Genomic DNA, 16,966 nt, shown 5'->3' on the forward strand with positions numbered 1-16,966 from the left:
TGTTAAAGGCAATGGTATTGCTGTTGTGATTAGTTGTGTAGTTTTGGGTACCGGTAGTTAGGAGTACGGCAAACACCTTATTTCTTTGGTTCCTCAATATACATTTACCATATTACAATGTAGGCTATGTGTTACAGCACTACTTTTGGTGTCCCCCTCAGGAATTGCTCTTGAGAAAATTTCATGTAAAGTTGATATCAGATTTTTGCCCCTGCTCCACACGTTGCACAAGTCCTCGTATTGAAAAATCTAAAGATTTGAGTTGAGTACATACACCAGGTCAAGGTGATCAGACCCCACCCATTTGTGTTGGCTCTTGGGGACTGCTCATAGGTGTTTACAGTCATTAGTGGACCGGCATTGGAGCAAGGTACACTGCTTGGGTTACTGGATGTGTGCTTCAAGTCCTATTATTTGTTTGATATCAACTTTCCCACTGTGCCCCAGGATGGGATTTCCTACAGACCACGGTGTATCAGCTGCCAGGAACAGAATCCTCCATAGTAATTCTGTTGTGAGCATGTCTTTTTTTCCACTGAACAATAGTGGATAAGTATGTAGTGGGAGAAGTGACAGGAGGAAGCACAGCCCTCTGGCTGATGTGTTCCAGTGAATTAATAGATCAATGGATGGATGAGCTAAGAGTGTCTCATTCCAATGCTAATATGCTTTTAAGACTCTATTTATAGCTCTGTTAAATTGAGATTTAGTTTTTTTATGCATTTGTGCCTGCTTTTTGCCTACAGTACAGTATGGGGTGGCAACGTAGCCTAGTGGTTAGAGCGTTGGACTAGTAACTGAAACGGTTGCAAGATTGAATCCACGCGCCGACAAGGTACAAATCTGTCGTTCTGCCCCTGAACAAGGCAGTTAACCCACTGTTCCTAGGCTGTCATTGAAAATAAGAATTTGTTCTTAACTGACTTACCTAGTTAAATAAAATAAAAATGTGGCTTGTTTGACTTTAATTCAACTACTAAAGCGTGTTCTAGTATTCTTTCATTCTATCACATCAATTTATTTTAAACACAAATGTTACATTTTGAAGACTGTGAAAAGTGCTTTATGAATGAAATACAGTTATTAAATAAAGAGTCATTAGTCCATATCCTTTAGAGTGATGTTCAAATGTAATATTTTACATTTGTTCTGTGTAACAATGTTTTAACTCGACCCAAGTGTAGACTTTTATTGTATGGCAAAACAACATTGTTTGTGTGTGTGTGTGTGTGTGTGTGTGCTGTCACCTAAGATAGCTGAAGTGTGTCAGCTTTAGCTTTGGCACTGTCTGATAGACAGATCTGTGTTAATACCTCTTAAGACAGACAATGTCTGACGCACGCATGCTTTGTTTGTTTTTCCACAGCAATCTGAGTGTGCACACCAATTTCTAATGATACTTTAGTCTGATGTTTGATTCATTAAATAATATAAATAAATTATATCTTATGAAATCGTATCTTGTGAAAAATAAATATTTAGACTAGGGCTTTGTTTCAATGTGCTATTTCAAAATATACAGGACCAGTCAAAAGTTTGGACACACCTACTCATTCAAGGGGTTTTCTTTATTTTTATGAAATAACACATATGGAATCATGTAGTAACCAAAAAATGTGTTAAACTAATCAAACTACATTTTAGATTTTAGATTCTTCAAAGTAGCCACCCTTTGCCTTGATGACAGCTTTGCACACTCTTGGCATTCTCTCAACCAGCTTCACCTGGAATGGTTTTCCAACACTCTTCAAGGAGTTCCGACATATGCTGAGCACCTTTTGGCTGATTTTCCTTCACTCTGTGATCCAACTCATCCCAAACCATCTCAATTGGGTTGAGGTCTGGTGATTGCGGAGGCCAGGTCATCTGATGCAGCACTCTATCACTCTCCTTCTTGGTCAAATAGCCCTTACACAGCCTGGAGGTGTGTTTTGGGTCGTTGTCCTGTTGAAAAACAAATTATAGTCCCACTAAGCGCAAACCAGATGGGATGATGTATCACTGCAGAATGCTGTGGTAGCCATGCTGGTTAAGTGTGCATTGATTTCTAAATAAATCACAGACAGTGTCACCAGCAAAGCACCCACACACCATCACTCCTCCTCCTCCATGCTTCATGGTGGGAACCACACATGTAGAGATCATCCGTTCACCTACCCTGCGTCTCACAAAGACACTGTGGTTGGAATCAAAAATCTCAAATTTGAACTCATCAGACCAAAGGACAGATTTCCACCGGTCTAATGTCCATTACTTGTGTTTCTTGGCCCAAGCAAGTCTCTTCCCATTATCGGTGTCCTTTAGTAGGGGTTCCTTTGCAGCTAATCAACCATGAAGGCCTGATTCAGGCAGTCTCCTCTGAATAGTTGATGTTGAGATGTGTCTGTTACTTGAACTCTGTGAAGCATTTATTTGGGCTGCAATTTCTGAGGCTGATGACTCTAATGAACTTAACCTCTGCAGCAGAGGTAACTTTGGGTCTTCTTTTCCTCTGGTGGTCCTCATGAGAGCCAGTTTCATCATAGTGCTTGATGGATTTTGCGACTGCACTTGAAGAATCTTTCAAAGTTCTTGAAATCTTCCGGATTGACTGACCTTCATGTCTAAAAGTAATGATGGACTGTCGTTTCTCTTTGCTTATCATATATGCATAGTCACTTTAACTATACATTCATGTACATACTACCTCAATTGGCCCGACCAACCAGTGCCCCCGCACATTGGCTAACCGGGCTATCTGCATTGTGTCCCGCCACCCACCACCCGCCAACCCCTCTTTTACGCTACTACTCCCCTCTTTAACCATATCTACATGTACATACTAACTCAATCAGCCTGACTAACCGGTGCCTGTATATAGCCTCACTATTGTATGTAGCCTCGCTACTGTATATAGCCTCGCTACTGTATATAGCCGCGCTACAATTATTTTTCACTGGATCTTTTACTGTTGATTTTATTTCTTTATTTACCTATTGTTCACTTTATACCTTTTTTGCACTGTTGGTTAGAGCCTGTAAGTAAGTGTGCTGCCATCCTGTTAGAAGGTAACAGATAATTTTATTATAATGGTTAAGATGGATTTTCATTGTGTTCCATGGTGTTATTCGCCCCCTAGTGGAGCTTCCTGGTACTTAGAAAGACTGTACGCAAACAGGAAGTAGAGAATTCATTCTGCACGCATAGAAGCAGCTAAAAACAATGCTACGGTGCAGGTCTTTCAGTGTAGCTATTTCTTGTCACGCTTCAGCCTCGGAAAATATTTGTTTGTAAGTTCGATTCAAGCATTTAGCTAGTGATGATAATCTTGTTATTGATAGAATTGCTTACTTATCAATGTTGGTTGGTTACATTTACTCACACAAATTGCAATGCCTTTCATGTATGCCGTCAGCTGTATTACTTTGCTCGTGCGTCATGTAAACGAATTGTAAAACATACAATACTGAAGTTTTGTAACTGTTTCTAGTGTAATATACTTTGTTATTCTACAGAGAAGGTTGTACATTATTAGAGTAATGAAAGGAGTTAGCCAATTACCATATGAGTAACAATTAGCTATATGGTTTGGCGTCATGCCAGATGCATGGTACCTTGGCACGTGCTTTGTATTTTCATGCAACTTCAACTTAAAAGGTATAATGTACAGCTACAGTATGTAGATGTGAATTGAATACTAAAGTATATTCTTTTTTGTATTTTGCAGTTTCACAACATAAACGTTTTCAATATATTCATTCAAGAAAAGGCACGCCTTGGGAGTTTTATTGAAGACGTAGTTGTTAGCTATCTGTCTAGTTTTGCATGGGAATGGAATTCAAGGGCAGAATAGTAAGCATTTCACTGTAAGGTCTACACCTGTTGTATTCAGCGCACATGACAAATAAACTTTGATTTGATTTGAGCTGTTCTTGCCAAAATACGGACTTGGTCTTTTACCAAATAGGGCTATCTTCTGTATATCACCCCTACCTTGTCACAACACAACTGATTGGCTCAAACACGTTAAGAAGGAAATAAATTCCACAAATTAACTTTTAACAAGGCACACCTGTTAACGCCTGGTCGGGCTCGGGACGGACATCCAGCGAAAAATCCTATCGCCATTAGCATAACAAAATGTAATATTTTATTTTTTTCAAATATAGGACTATGTTATATTGTTTTATAGATATACCTCTCCTGAATCGAACCACGTTGTCCGATTTCAAAAAGGCTTTACAGCAAAAGCAAAACATTAGATTATGTTAGAGGAGTATATCGTAAAAGTAGCCACATAGCCATTTTCCGACCAACCACATGCATCACAAATAACCAAAAAACAGCTAAATGCAGCACTAACCTTTGACAATCTTCATGAGATGACACTCCTAGGACATCATGTTACACAATACATGCATTCTTTTGTTCGATAAAGTTCATATTTATATATAAAAACAGCATTTTACATCGGCGCGTGACGTTGACTAACTATTTTCCCTCAAATGCATCCAGTGAAACAGCGCTACAATTTACTAAATTACTATTCGAAAACATTTTTAAAATGTAATATTGTCATTCTAAGATTTATAGATGAATATCTCTTGAAAGCACCTGTAATGCCAGATTTAAAAATAACTTTACTGGGTAATCACACTTTGCGATAAAAGGGGATGTGATACTCAGAAAAATAGGCTACCGTTACAGGTCAGCGCCATCTTGGAACAATCGCATATCAAATCTACTCTTGTATACTATTGTCAATAATCCCTTACCTTTGATTATCTTCCTCAGAAAGCACTTCCAGGAATCCCAGGTCCACAACAAATGTATTTTCGTTCGAAAAAGTTCATCCTTTACGTCCCAATAGCTTGTTCTTGTTAGCGCGTTCTGAAGGCTGCTCCAAAACTTCCGTCGGCTGCGGGACTCCTCTTTCAATAAAATCCATTATTTTTAAATTTAGGTTCGTTCAAACATGTCAAACTTTGTATAACATAAATCTTTAGGGCCTTTTTCAACCAGAGCTCCAATAAGATTTAAGGGGGACGATTGCATTGTCTTTCAAGGGTAGCCAGGGGCGCCGGAGTCATAATGGTGATGGCCCTCCTCATGTGACCACGTTCCACAGCGTCTCATTCAGTCAGTTTTCACAGTAGGAGACTCAAACTACTTTGTAAAGACTGGGGACATCTAGTGGAAGCAATAGGAAGTGCTCAATGAACCATTACTCATGGTGTGATTAATAGGCAAAGTGATGAAGTTGAGTCCGCAATTCAGAATTCCACATCCTGTTACGATCGGTCTCGGGGTTTTGACTGCCATATGAGTTCTGTTATACTCACAAACCCCATTCAAACAGTTTTAGAAACTTTAGGGTGTTTTCTATCCACAAGTATTAATTATATGCATATCCTAGCTTCTGAGTTTGAGTAGGAGGCCGTTTAAAATGGGCACAATTTATTTTCAAAAATCGCTGTAGCGCCCCCTATCCTAGGCGACCGTCAAGAGGTTAATTGAAATGCATTCCAGGTGACTACCGCATGAAGCTGGTTGACAGAATGCCAAGAGCGTCGTGACTTTACTTTCATTTATCCGATGACTGTTTTTTCTCTAATCAACTAACTATGTGTAATTGTTACCCAATTAAATTAATCATGTAACAATTAACTAATTAGGATTTGGGGCACCACGAGACCGGTTCTTTAGAGTTACCATCTTCCAAATTAAACTGTAAAGGTCTTTACCTATTACATCCATAAACAGTCAACTCATTAATTATAACCTCGTATCATATCATTATTCTGAAGAGTCGTAACCTCCTGCATATGCAAAAAACCCAGCCTTACTTAAGAATCAAATCAAAAGTTTATTTGTCACATGTGCTGAATACAACAGGTGTGGACTTTACAGTGAAATGCTTACTCACAGGCTCTAACCAATAGTGCAAAAAAGGTATTAGGTGAACAATAGGGAGGTAAAGAAATAAAACAACAGTAAAAAGACAGGCTATATACAGTAGTGAGGCTATAAAAGTAGCGAGGCTACATACAGACACCGGTTAGTCAGGCTGATTGAGGTAGTATGTACATGTAGATATGGTTAAAGTGACTATGCATATATGATGAACAGAGAGTAGCAGTAGCGTAAAAGAGGGGTTGGCGGGTGGTGGGTGGGACACAATGCAGATAGCCCGGTTAGCCAATGTGCGGGGACACTGGTTGGTCGGCCCAATTGAGGTAGTATGTACATGAATGTATAGATAAAGTGACTATGCATATATGATAAACAGAGAGTAGCACCAGCGTAAAAAGAGGCATTGTCCAAATAGTCCGGGTAGCCATTTGATTACCTGTTCAGGAGTCTTATGGCTTGGGAGTAAAAACGGTTGAGAAGACTTTTTGTCCTAGACTTGGCACTCCGGTACAGCTTGCCATGCGGTAAATAGAGAGAACAGTCTGGGACTGGGAAGGCTGGGGTCTTTGACAATTTTTAGGGCCTTCATCTGACACCGCCTGGTGTAGAGGTCCTGGATGGCAGGCAGCTTAGCCCCAGTGATGTACTGGGCCATACGCACTACCCTCTGAAGTGCCTTGCGGTCAGAGGTTGAGCAGTTGCTGTACCAGGCAGTGATGCAACCAGTCAGGATGCTCTCAATGTTGCAGCTGTAGAACCTATTGAGGATCTCAGGACCCATGCCAAATCTTTTTAGTTTCCTGAGGGGGAATAGGCTTTGCCGTGCCCTCTTCACGACTGTCTTGGTGTGTTTGGACCATTCTAGTTTGTTGTTGATGTGGACACCAAGGAACTTGAAGCTCTCAACCTGCTCCACTACAGCCCCATCGATGAGAATGGGGGCGTGCTCGGTCCTCCTTTTCCTGTAGTCCACAATAATCTCCTTAGTCTTGGTTACATTGAGGGATAGGTTGTTATTCTGGCACCACCAGGCCAGGTCTCTGACTTCCTCCCTATAGGCTGTCTCATCATTGTCGGTGATCAGGCCTACCACTGTTGTGTCGTCTGCAAACTTAATGATGGTGTTGGAGTCGTGCCTGGCCATGCAGTCGTGGGTGAACAGGGAGTACAGGAGGGGACTGAGCACGCACCCTTGGGGAGCTCCAGTGTTGAGGATCAGCGTGGCAGATGTGTTGCTACCTACCCTCACCACCTGGGGGCGGCCTGTCAGGAAGTCCAGGATCCAGTTGCAGAGGGAGGTGTTTAGTCCCAGGATCCTTAGCTTAGTGATGAGCTTTGAGGGTACTATGGTGTTGAACGCTGAGCTGTAGTCAATGAATAGCATTCTCACGTAAGTGTTCCTTTTGTCCAGGTGGGAAAGGGCAGTGTGGAGTGCAATAGAGATTGCATCATCTGTGGATCTGTTTGGGCGGTATGCAAATTGGAGTGGGTCTAGGGTTTCTGGGATAATGGTGTTGATGTGAGCCATTACCTACCTTTCAAAGCACTTCATACCTACAGACGTGAGTGCTACGGGTCTGTAGTCATTTAGGCAGGTTGCCTTTGTGTTCTTGGGCACAGGGATTATGGTGGTCTGCTTGAAACATGTTGGTATTACAGACTTAATCAGGGACATGTTGAAAATGTCAGGGAAGACACCTGCCAGTTTGTTAGCACATGCCCGGAGCACATGTCCTGGTAATCCGTCTGGCCCCGCAGCCTTGTGTATGTTGACTTGTTTAAAGGTCTTACTCACGTCGGCTATGGAGAGCGTAATCACACAGTCACCTGGAACAGCTGATGCTCTCATGCATGCTCTCATGCTCAGTGTTGCTTGCCTCGAAGCGAGCATAGAAGTGATTTGGCTTGTCTGGTAGCTCGTGCCCACTGGGCAGCTCGCGGCTGTGCTTCCCTTTGTAGTCTGTAATAATTTGCAAGCCCTGCCACATAAGACAAGCGTCGGAGCCTGTGTAGTATGATTCAATCTTAGCCCTGTATTGACGCTTTGCCTGTTTGATGGTTCGTCGCAGGGCATAGCAGGATTTCTTGTAAGCTTCCGGGTTAGAGTCCCGCACCTTGAAAGCGGCAGCTCTACCCTTTAGCTCAGTGCGAATGTTGCCTGTAATCCATGGCTTCTGGTTGGGGTATGTACGTATAGTCACTGTGGGGACAATGTCCTCGATGTGACTGATGTGGTGTACTCCTCAATGCCATCGGAATAATCCCGGAACATGTTCCAGTCTGTGATAGCAAAACAGTCCTGTAGTTTAGCATCTGCTTCATCTGACCACTTTTTTATAGACCGAAGTCACTGGTGCTTCCCGCTTTAATTTCTGCTTGTAAGCAGGAATCAGGAGGATAGAGTTGTGGTCAGATTTACCAAATGGAGGGTGAGGGAGAGCTTTGTATGCGTCTCTGTGTGTGGAGTACAGGTGATCTAGAATTTTTTTCCCTCTGGTTGCACATTTAACATGTTGATGGAAATTTGGTAGAACTGATTTAAGTTTCCTTGCATTAAAGTCTCCGGACACTAGGAGCGCCGCCTCTGGGTGAGTGGTTTCCTGTTTGCTTATTTCCTTATACAGCTGACTGAGTGCGGTCTTAGTGCCAGCATCTGTCTGTGTTGGTAAATAAACAGCCACGAAAAGTATAGCTGAAAACTCTCCTGGCAAGTAGTGTGGCCTGCAATTTATCACAATATATTCTACTTCAGGCAAGCAAAATCTAGAGACTTCCTTAGATTTCGTGCACCGGCTGTTGTTTACAAATATGCACAGACCGCCCCCCCCCCTCCTCTTACCAGAGTGTGCTGTTCTATCCTGCCGGTGCAGTGTGTATCCCGCTAGCTGAATATCCATGTCGTCATTCAGCCACAATTCCGTGAATCATAGGATATTACAGTTTTTGATGTCCCGTTGGTAGGATATTTGTGATTGTACCTCGTCTAGTTTATTGTCCAATGATTGCACATTGGCGAGTAGTATTGACGGTAACGGAAGCTTTCCCACTCGCCTTTTTCGGGTCCTGACCAGGCATCAGTCTCTTTGTCCCCTGTACCTGCGTCGCTTCCTCTTGCAAATAACGTGGATGTCGGCCCTACCGGGTGTTTGGAGGATGACTTGTGCGTCTTGTTTGTTGAAGAAAAAATCTTTGTCTAATCCGAGGTGAGTGATCGCTGTCCTGATACCCAGAAGCTCTTTTTTGCCGTAAGATACGGTTGCAGAAACATTATGTACAAAATAAGTTACAAATAACGCAAAAAAAACCCCCACATAATAGCACAATTGGTTGGGCGCCGTAAAACTGCTGCCATTTCTTCCGGCGCCATTTTCAGTACTACACATATTGGTTTAATGATTTATTTGCTAGCTAACTAAATGGCAACACAGGATAAACATACACACTTAATACATTAAAACAGGTCCTTAGCAGACTGACACGATATGCTACAAAAGACATGGAGAGGGCGAGAGAGAGACACTTTACATTTGTACATTTTAGAAACTACTCTTACAGTAATCATATTCTTTGCACACGAACAGCCACCCATTTGGAGTAAGAAATCATTAATGTATTTACGTGGAAATGCCTTGGTTTTTTGTGCATTTCTCCTAACCGGACCTTCTTGGAAAGGGGATGATTGGGCCCTTCCATGGCATGCTTGTCAGGCTGTGATTGTCCAAAAGGGGTCCCCATCCGTCTCCTAATGTTGCTCTCCTCTGCCGTTGCACGACATCCATCGACCCGTTGTGTAGTCCTGAACAGAACTACAGAGCTCACTCTACTTCCACTCGGTCTGGAAGATTATTATTTGAAGATAGGCTAGCCAGCCGTGTTGATGGTTCTCAGTGGGGTGATGAGAGTAGCGTACTATGGTGATTTGAGAAGAGTAGTAGAATGGTCCCACTTAAATTCACTTTCCTAGATACTTTACTTAGGACAGCTAATCAGCCGTACCAGTGATTGTCTGGGAGGTGACTTCATCGTCTCTACCTCGTGTTGAGATGTCAGAGTTCGAACCACTTTGGATGTGAGCTGCAGCTACACGCCTCTGGTCTGATATGTTAATTCTTAACCCATAATTTTATACAGTTCTTCAAAAGGGGTGGTTCGTGAGGCTGACATGCTCTCGAACCTCACTCAAGGGGTCGGTGACTACTCACTTGTACAAAGTTATAGAAACAATTCCCTCTTATAGTTTCTAAGATCACATCCTTCTCTTAACAAAAACACTTTCATAATTTTTCATATTTCATACACAACGTAGAGGATGGAAAGTTCACACATATAGTGGGTATACTTTTCAAGTTACAGTATTTCCTTTATAACATTTGTAATGACATCACAAAATAACAACCCATATGAAATTAGTCTTCTTTTAGGTCACCTCTGCCAAATCCCCATGTTCTATGTTAGAAATATTGTTCCAGTATTCGGTTTAGAAAGTGTTAGAGTTTCATCAGGAAAACAAAGGCACATTCCTGTGTGAATTTGGAGAGTGAGATAGCTGAATGTTCTAATCGTTGATTTACAACAGGGTGTGAACTGTCAACCCCCCACCAGCTCCCTTCACCCCCTCCCCCCTCCCCCCCCCCCCCACACCCCGCAGGTGAGAGGGGGTCTGGCCGAAGTCATCCACTGCAAAGCTGATCCGACCCATCTGGATTCGCACAGGACAGTCATGACAAGTGTTCAAAGCTGTCATCAAGGCAAAGGGTGACTACTTTGAAGAATCTCAAATATAAAATATATTTTGATTTGTTTAACACTTTTTTGGTTACTACATGATTCCACATGTGTCATTTCACAGGTTAGATGTCTTTACTATTATTCTACAATGTAGAAAATAGTAAAAATAAAGAAAACCTCTTGAATGAGTAGATGTGTCCAAACTTTTGAATGGGACTGTAAACTTATATTCTTGTACATTCTGATGTGATATATGTTCTGAAATACAGTCAATAGAAATACATTTTTGGAAATTCAACATTGTATCTTGATTGTGTGTGTAGGAAAGGGAGGGGTGGGATGGAAGAGAAGGCAAAAATATGCAAGCAAAATTTAAATTAGGATAAAATAATTTACCCATCTGCTGGGTCAATCTCCCAACCCAATGTGCTGGATTTATGTCACAACCCAATACACTGGGTTGTTTTAACCCAGCAATATATAGTAGTTTAATTAACCCGGCAGCGTTCAACCCAAGGCGCTGGGTTAGAAACACAACCCAAACCCGCCGGGTTGAATTAACCCAATGCTGTGTTTGTCCAATATTGACCCAGCATTGGGTTGTCTAAATTCCACAGATTGGGTTATTTTTAACCCAGCATTTAGTAACAATCATTAATTTTGGGAAAATAATATGAATTGCCATAGAAGGTATAACTCAGTTTCTATATTATAAGATACCAAAATATACTGCTCAAAAAAATAAAGGGAACACTTAAACAACAGAATGTAACTCCATGTCACGTCCTGACCAGTAGAGGGTGTAGTTGGGTCAGGACGTGGCAGAAGAGAAGTGTGTAGGTTGGTTTGTTTCATTTATTTTGACCGTGTGGCTTCCAATCAGGCACAGCTGTAGAGGGTAATTGCTGATTGGGAGTCACACATAAGTAGCCTACTTTTCCTTTGGTGTTTGTGGGTAATTGTTCTTGTTACTGTGTTAAACGTGACAGGACTGTTTTGGTTGTCTGTTTATTATTTTGTATTGTATAGTGTCCGTTTGATCATTAAATATATGATGAACACTAACTCCGCTGCATTTTGGTCCACTCTCTCTAAAGACAACCGTTACACTCCAAGTCAATCACACTTCTGTGAAATCAAACTGTCCACTTAGGAAGCAACACTGATTTGACAATACATTTCACATGCTGTTGTGCAAATGGAATAGACAACAGGTGGAAATTATAGGCAATAAGCAAGACACCCCCAATAAAGGAGTGGTCCTGCAGGTGGGGACCACAGACCACTTCTCAGTTCCTATGCTTCCTGGCTGATGTTTTGGTCACTTTTGAATGCTGGTGGTGCTTTCCCTCTAGTGGTAGCATGAGACGGAGTCTACAACCCACACAAGTGGCTCAGGTAGTGCAGCTCATCCAGGATGGCACGTCAATGCGAGCTGTGGCAAGAAGGTTTGCTGTGTCTGTCAGCGTAGTGTCCAGAGCATGGAGGCGCTACCAGGAGACAGGCCAGTACATCAGGAGACGTGGAGGTCGTAGGAGGGCAACAACCCAGCAGCAGGACCGCTACCTCCGCCTTTGTGCAAGGAGGAGCACTGCCAGAGGCCTCCAAAATGACCTCCAGCAGGCCACAAATGTGCATGTGTCTGCTCAGACTCCATGAGGGTGGTATGAGGGCCCGACGTCCACAGGTGGGGGTTGTGCTTACAGCCCAACACCGTGCAGGACGTTTGGCATTTGCCAGAGAACACCAAGATTGGCAAATTCGCCACTGGCGCCCTGTGTTCTTCACAGATGAAAGCAGGTTCACACTGAGCACTGAGCACAACAGTCTGGAGACGCCGTGGAGAACGTTCTGCTGCCTGCAACATCCTCCAGCATGACCGGTTTGGCGGTGGGTCAGTCATGGTGTAGGGTGACATTTCTTTGGGGGGGCCGCACAGCCCTCCATGTGCTCGCCAGAGGTAGCCTGACTGCCATTAGGTACCGAGATGAGATCCTCAGACCCCTTGTGAGACCATATGCTGGTGCGGTTGGCCCTGGGTTCCTCCTAATGCAAGACAATGCTAGACCTCATGTGGCTGGAGTGTGTCAGCAGTTCCTGCAAGAGGAAGGCATTGATGCTATGGACTGGCCCGCCCGTTCCCCAGACCTGAATCCAATTGAGCACATCTGGGACATCATGTCTCGCTCCATCCACCAACGCCACGTTGCACCACAGACTGTCCAGGAGTTGGCGAATGCTTTAATCCAGGTCTGGGAGGAGATCCCTCAGGAGACCATGCGCCACCTCATCAGGAGCATGCCCAGGCGTTGTAGGGAGGTCATACAGGCACGTGGAGGCCACACACACTACTGAGCCTCATTTTGACTTGTTTTAAGGACATTACATCAAAGTTGGATCAACCTGTAGTGTGGTTTTCCACTTTAATTTTGAGTGTGACTCCAAATCCAGACCTCCATGGGTTGATAAATTGGATTTCCATTGATTATTTTGTGTGATTTTGTTGTCAGCACATTCAACTATGTAAAGAAAAAAGTATTTAATAAGATTATTTCATTCATTCAGAGCTAGGATGTGTTATTTTGGTGTTCCCTTTATTTTTTTGAGCAGTGTATAAATTGTTTTCAGTATCCTAATTAAAAAATGTTTTTAAAAATTGTTTCAATGCATTCAACAACTTTGGACAAAGCACTTTCACAGGCACCCATCTCCAAAGTTCACTCAAAAAGACAATAGTTCTGAACTGGGTTTGATTCGGGGGGGGGGGGGTTATTATTAAAATTGTGTTAATTATCTTTTAAACATCCATTGGTTAATCTATTGCTCGGTTACCACTTGGCTCATGTAAATAATTCTGTAGTTGTCCCTTTAAACATCCTAAGGTCAACATCCCCATAGTTGTAGCTACATAAAAAAATATATACAATTTATTTGGTAAATATCCAGTCTTTGCTATTTTCTTCATTACCATGCTGATGATTTCAAGTTAGATTCGATTTATTTGTATCTGTTAGACAATGAATACATGTTGTTGAGTATATTTACTACATTAGTTTTTTTCTCTGAAGTAAGTTAATTTACAGGTATGTGATTTGAAGATACAGTTGAAGTCGGAAGTTTACATACACTTAGATTGCAGTCATTAAAACTAGTTTTTCAACCACTCCACACATTTCTTGTTAACAAACTATAGTTTTGGCAAGTCGGTTAGGACATCTACTTTGTGCATGACACAAGTCATTTTTCCAACAATTATTTACAGACAGGTTATTTCACTTATAATTAACTGTAAATAATTCCATTGGGTCAGAAGTTTACATACACTAAGTTGACTGTGCCTTTAAACAGCTTGGAAAATTCCAGAAAATTATGTCATGGCTTTAGAAGCTTCTGATAGGCTAATTGACATCATTTGAGTCAATTTGAGTTGTACCTGTGGATGTATTTCAAGGCCTACCTTCAAACTCAATGCCTCTTCGCTTGACATCATTGGAAAATCAAAAGAAATCAGCGAAAAAATTATAGACCTCCACAAGTCTGGTTTATCCTTGGGAGCAATTTCCAAACGCCTGAAGGTACCACGTTCATCTGTACAAACAATAGTATGCAAGTATAAACACCATGGGACCACGCAGCTGTCATACCACTCAGGAAGGAGACGCATTCTGTCTCCTAGAGATTAATGTACTTTGGTGCAAAAAGTGCAAATCAATCCCAGAACTGCAGCAAAGGACCTTGTGAAGATGCTGGAGGAAACAGGTACAAAAGTATCTATATCCACAGTAAAACGAGTCCTTTGTTGACATAACCTGAAAGGCCGTTCAGCAAGGAAGAAGCCACTGCTCCAAAACCGTCATAAAAAAGCCAGACTGCGGTTTGCAACTGCACATGGGGACAAAGATCGTACTTTTTGGAGAAATGTCCTCTGGTCTGATGAAACAAAAATATGCCATAGCTGCAGTTGCATTGCTGTGCCCCGATCTAAAGCCAGACTGAACCCTGCTCAGTATGTTATTTTCAAGCAAGAAGTTTTTTTAACTGTGGGTTCACTACGGATTCATAGACCTTAGCCAGGATAGGGAGTTTAGAGATAGGACGATAATTATTAGCATCTGAGTGATCTCCACCCTTTAGCAGTGGGAGGACATAAGATGATTTCCAAATGCTGGGTATGGAATTTGTCTAGAGACTTAAGTTGAAAATGTGAGCCACAGGTTCAGTAATAATACCAGCTGCTATCTTTAAGAGGTAGGGGTCCAGGTTGTCTGGACCTGCAGACTTTTTAGTGTTTATTGCCTTTAGTGCTTTATAGACCTCAGTATAAGAAACAGGCTCAAAGTTAAAATGGTTCACATGAGGGCCTATATCATAGTTGACTGTAACAGAGCTTACATTATCACCATTATCAAAAACTGAACCAGCAGATATGAAGTGCTAAAAACCCCTACAATATTGGCTTTATCCTTCACTTCATTAGAATCCATCATTAAATGGCCAAGGGATACGTTAGAACCTGATACTGATTCGATTAGCTTCCAGAACTTGGTAGGGTTGTTAAGGTTCTCTGTGGATGATTTTAATAGTAATCTGATTTGGACTTCCTGATCAATCCTCTGCATTTGTTTCTTAGCACTCTGAAGGACGCCCAGTCAACAGGTGCATTTGTATGTCTAGCTTGAGCCCAAGAGACATTTCTCTTTCTAGTTAATTCTGCCAGCTGGAATACGCTTTTAATCAATCAGCATTCAGGATTAGACCCACCTGTGGTATAAAGCTAAATAGCTACCTCACAAGACTAGGCAAGTTTGCTGCGTTGTTTGTTGAATGGGATTGGCTGTGGTCTTGGAGGCAACACGCAGCCTGGGAGATGTGGTGTAATGTTAATGTTGAGCAGTGATGTAGGAGGGTCTTGAATGTCACAGGGAGGTGGTGGAAGCCTAGAAATGTTTTAGCCAGCATGTATGTTCACGGAGGTGATGGAGGGAGTTGATGGAGTGGTGTGCCACATGGATGATGTGCTAGTCTGGTGGAGCGATCAAGCCGAGCACGACGCAAGAGTACACACAGTCCTGGTAAAATACCAAAAAGTAAGCATCACGCTGAACATGGAAAAGTGCAAGTTCGGGAAAAGACGGGTAAAGTTCGTCGGTCATATCATCTCCACAGATGAGATGATAACAGACCCTGACAAAATGAGAGGAGTGTAGGAGATGAGGCAGCCATCAAACGTGAGTGAATGGTCAACCAGCTTTGAAAATGAATTCCTAACCTGGCTGAAAAGAACAAAGCGATAAGAGACTTGCTGTCAAAGAAAAACCAGTGGTACTGGGGATGTGAGCAGCTGAAAGCGTTCCACAGCTTGAAACAAGAGCTATTCTCTGCGCCTGTTCTCAAGCTGTATGATCCCAACAGAGAGTTAAAGATCTCGGATTAGGGGCAGTGATGCTGCAAAAACAGACTGATTTGTGGTTACCAGTTGTGTATGCGTCCAGATTGTTGACAGCGACAGAACAACGCTACGCAAGTAGAAAAGAGGCGTTAGCTCTGACTTGGGCCTGTGAGAGGTTCAGTGACTTCATCATAGGACGATTTCTAGTTGGAAAGAGACCATAAGTCACTCGTGAGCTTACTGGGAGGACAAGCCGTGGATGCACTTCCACCGAGAAACCAGAGATACAGAATGAGGCTCATGAGGTATTCTTACTTCATCACTCATGTTCCGGGAGCAGAGCCAATGGGGAACCTTATTGAGGATAAAACATCTATGTCGACACAATAATGGAAAACTTACCCGCAAGTGATCACTATCTAAGAGAGCTCAGGGAGCAGCTCAGCTCAGAAATTATGAGACACTGCATAGAGGATGCCTAGACAGGGCACTAAAGCATTTCTGGACTGAGAGAGCTCTGTTGACTGTGTATGAGGGTCTTCTGTTATGGGGCACTAGGATAGTGATAACATCTACAATGAGAAACAGTGTGCTCTAAAAATCGCCGCTCTTACCTTGTTAGTGGGCCACAAGGCACACTCAGGAAAAACTGCCATCATTTGGTGCCTATGCCTGCTACAAAGAACAACTGTGAAGACAGCCAACAGTTGCACCTACTTGAGGAGGACATACTTACCCTTCCCAGGCAGACTCAGGTGTCTAACTCTGTGACCTGTCAGGTCATACCTACCTCTGTGAGAACAAGATCAAGCAGAGAAGTGATAAAACCAAAGAGACTTGATCGTTGAGTGACTGAAAGTAACATGTATGAAAGTTTAGAGTGCTGGGGACAGTTCTACAGAAAGGGTTAAGAAAATGACAGTGAAATGTTCACCTGATCTACTGAGCTTTAGTAAA

The sequence above is a fragment of the Salmo trutta genome, chromosome 1 (genome assembly GCF_901001165.1).
Source record: "Salmo trutta chromosome 1, fSalTru1.1, whole genome shotgun sequence".
In the NCBI taxonomy this organism is placed as follows: domain Eukaryota; kingdom Metazoa; phylum Chordata; class Actinopteri; order Salmoniformes; family Salmonidae; genus Salmo; species Salmo trutta.